We start from the raw sequence: 3,698 nt of genomic DNA on the forward strand, positions 1-3,698 counted from the left end.
TTAACTACTACACCACACTGGCTCTCTTAAGATGTTTTGTGACGCCATTCAAGTGAGTATAGAATTGCAGCCTAACTTACCGGTAGAGCATTCTCTGTTTGAGAAATGATGGTAAGCTTCAATAACTCCTGATCTCAGCCCTTTATTCTAGTACCTGTACAAACATATCTCAACCACAGACTTTGCCTCTAAAGCAAAGAAGAATGGTAACACAGCTAGGGAGTTAAGAGAAGAGCTTTCTACTGGGTTTAATAAATTATTGGAAGACACCTTATCTCAAAGTGTCTGCTGGCCATCTGCTCTTGGTGCAGAGAGAAGAAGCCTCCCCAAAGATGGAATCTGTTCAGAAGGTGAGTCCAGCTCTTCCTAAGTCAAGAATCCTCTTTTGCATGTTTAGACCTTTAACCTTCCCCAAATAAATTCACACAATGAGACAGATATTTGGTTTGGTTTTTGGCAGAATTTAGGCCACAACTTTATTGATTACAACCAAGTGAGTGGTTGCATAGGTTCTGGTTCTACTATCTCCCTGCATCCTTGCAGGCAGCACTGTCCCAGAGCCACGTTCGTAGGACAGACAAGGATGAACACCAGGGTCAGCTGCTGGTAGGGGTACCTATCAGCTGTCCTGATGTCCCCCGGACTCAGGCACCGGCCGGACCCCTTTCGGGGACCGACAAACCAATGAATCCCTGGATTCCTGTACCGGAATATCCTGCATTTGCATAGGCATGGCCACATCACGTGCCACACCTATCACCTGAACCAGAGCCTATCCACAACTTACAAGTTGTGACTAATTGCTACGCAGTCGCGGCAGGCAAAACCCAAATGGCACCAGCCAATCAGCCAAGTGGGGAAAATTCCTACCGTGCCCCTGTCCCAACGACAGACGATACACGACGGCATAGCAAGGTCAACGCAAGCCCTAAATATAGGGTGAGGTGGGTGGGTGTTCCGATGTGAAAGGCCCCAAAGAGGAAGCTCAGCAGCCTTGCATGGGCTTAAATAGGTCCCGCGTTGCTGCATTTTACGATGCCCCATTGGCCAGATTTCACCCCAGCAACATGGGACTGACCTATCAGGGGTTGTGGCCATGATTTCCAATTACCCCCACAACACTGGGTCGGGTTGCCGGTCGCACCGCAACACGTGCCCTCTTTTAATGGAGGACACGATTTGCTACTGTTGCATTCAGCTCTGGTGTTCCTGACATCCTTTTCATGGTCTTCATTATGTCAGCTCTAACCCTACCTTCAGACCCAGAAGTCTGCAGAACCCCAGAAGGTCTCTTGTTCTGCAGACCTTACTCAAAGAGTCTGGTTGCTCCCTTTCATCACAGGATGAAACTCTTTCTTTGATTTCTATACATCTTCTCCCCTGCCTTCATTTCCCCCCTCTCCCTCTTTCTTGCCTTTCCTCCGTCCACTCCCTTTCCTTATAGAGTTTCCTCTCCTATCTCATCTTGTACAGTTTCCATTCCTGCCAGCCTTTTCACCCCTTTCTCGCTTTCTGGCTCCCCTTCCATCCTATCATTCTTCCTCTTTTCCGCTCATTATTGTCCTCACTGAAGCAGCACTATATTCCCCTTGAAGCTTGCCTCTTTTCTCTCTACCTCCTCCATCTTCTTCCCTCATCTCTCTTTCTTCACCTTTTCAGCTGTCACAGTTTCTTCGTCTCTTCTGTGTTCCTCCTCTTCTGTGTCACTCCTGTCCCTTCCCCTTCCTCCTCATCCGCAGCTCAGGCACTCTCACATGCTGACCTTTTAAGAGTTGATGAATGCTCTCTGGTTCCTCCTGACATGAGGCATTTGAACTCACTATGATCCCCTCGGAATCGTTTGTGGATATGGCCCCGTGTGGTGCCTCTCTCTGTCTCCCTCAACCCCAAATGTATTTATATTCCTTAGAGCCCTATCACACCAGAAACACAGAGATGAACAAAACCACCATCTCTAAGCAAACATCTTTGAGATGTTACTATTTCTAGTAAACTGGAGTGTCTAAGACCCCAGCGATCATATCCCTATGGCTCTTTGATTGCTTATATAAGAAACAGCTCTTAACAAGTTCAAGTATATTGTGTAACACATTATTATCTTCCACACTGCAGTCCTTTCGGGATTGACAGCTTTCGCATATATCCTTTTTATATATTAAAAAAAGTGTTTAAAAAGAGTATTATGAAAATGCAAACATACTAAAAAGGAAAATAATAATCATAACATAGGATCATAGAATTGTAGAGCTGGAAGGAACCCCAAGGGTCATCTAATCCAACCCCCTGCAATGCAAGAATCTCACCTAAAGTATCCATGGGAGATGGCCATCCAACCTCTGCTTAAAAACCTCCAAAGGAAGGAGAGTCCACAAACTCCCGAGGGAGACTCTTCTACTATTAAACAGCTTTTACTGTCAGAAAGTTTTTTTCTGATGTTTAGTCAGAATCTCCTTTCTTGTAACTTGAAGCCCTTGGTTCGGGTCCTAGCCTTCAGAGCAAGAGAAAACAAGCTTTCTATGTGACACCCTTTATGATATTGGAAGATGGCTGTCATATCTCCTCTCAGTCTCCTCTTCTCCAGGCTAAACATACCCAACTCCCTCAACCGTTCCTCATAAGGCTTGGTTTCCAGATCCATGATCATCTTGGTTGCCCTCCTCTGCACATGTTACAGCAGGCTTCCTCAACCTCGGCCATCCAGATGTTTTTGGCCTACAACTCCCATGAGCCCTAGCTAGCAGGACCAGTGGTCAGGGATGATGGGAATTGTAGTCCCAAAACATCTGGAGGGCCGAGGTTGAGGAAGCCTGCATTACAGCTTGTCAACATCCTTCTTAAATTGTGGTACCCAGAACGGGACACAGTATTCCAGGTGTGGTCTGACCAAGGCAGAATAGAGTGGTATTATAACTTCCCTTGTACTTTTGTTTTAATAGGATTTTATATTATGACTATGAAATACAAATGCTTTGAATAACAAATACAAATAAGCAATAAAATGGGATCAAGTTAGCATACAAAAGCAAGGCAGGGCATTTAAAATTATATGCACTGGGAATAGTTACACCCAGGACTAAATCATATTTCTCAAGATGGCACAGGAAGTCTGAAACATAAGAAATAAAATCCCACCAAACAAGAGAACAGAAAAAAACACAACAGAAGATAGGCTTTAAAATAATACAAAATGAACACCTGCAGCAGAGACGTTTTCATCAAGCTGGAAAAACTATATTAGTTGTTTTATGGTACTTTGGTAAAACACCTTGTGAGACATACGTGAAAGGTCATTCAGAAATTAATAAATGGAGACTAAAACAAGAATACTGTAATGGAAATTTGCATAGAGGAAATTTGCCCAACTTCATCTCCTCTCTTATGTAAATCATTTCATTTGGTTCATATGTAGTGTGGGAGGAGGTTTCCTGGACCTCCCAACTGGTATGGTATATTTTACCTGAAAAATATCCCTAGTGGTCAGACACTGGCGTCCATAACTTATTTGACCCGTTACCCCTACCATCACTACTTCTGCTAAGGACAGGTGTTGGGTCCAATTAAAATCAGGCTGTGTCTCAGTTCTGAAGCATAGATATGAGAGAGAGGGGGGGAGAGAGAGAGAGTTTCATATGGCCTTACTTCTTTGTGTTCCTCATGTTTCCAAACTTGTTTTCACAGATATCTTCTTATCGCTAGAC

This window comes from Lacerta agilis, chromosome 14, assembly GCF_009819535.1.
Source record: "Lacerta agilis isolate rLacAgi1 chromosome 14, rLacAgi1.pri, whole genome shotgun sequence".
NCBI lineage: Eukaryota > Metazoa > Chordata > Lepidosauria > Squamata > Lacertidae > Lacerta > Lacerta agilis.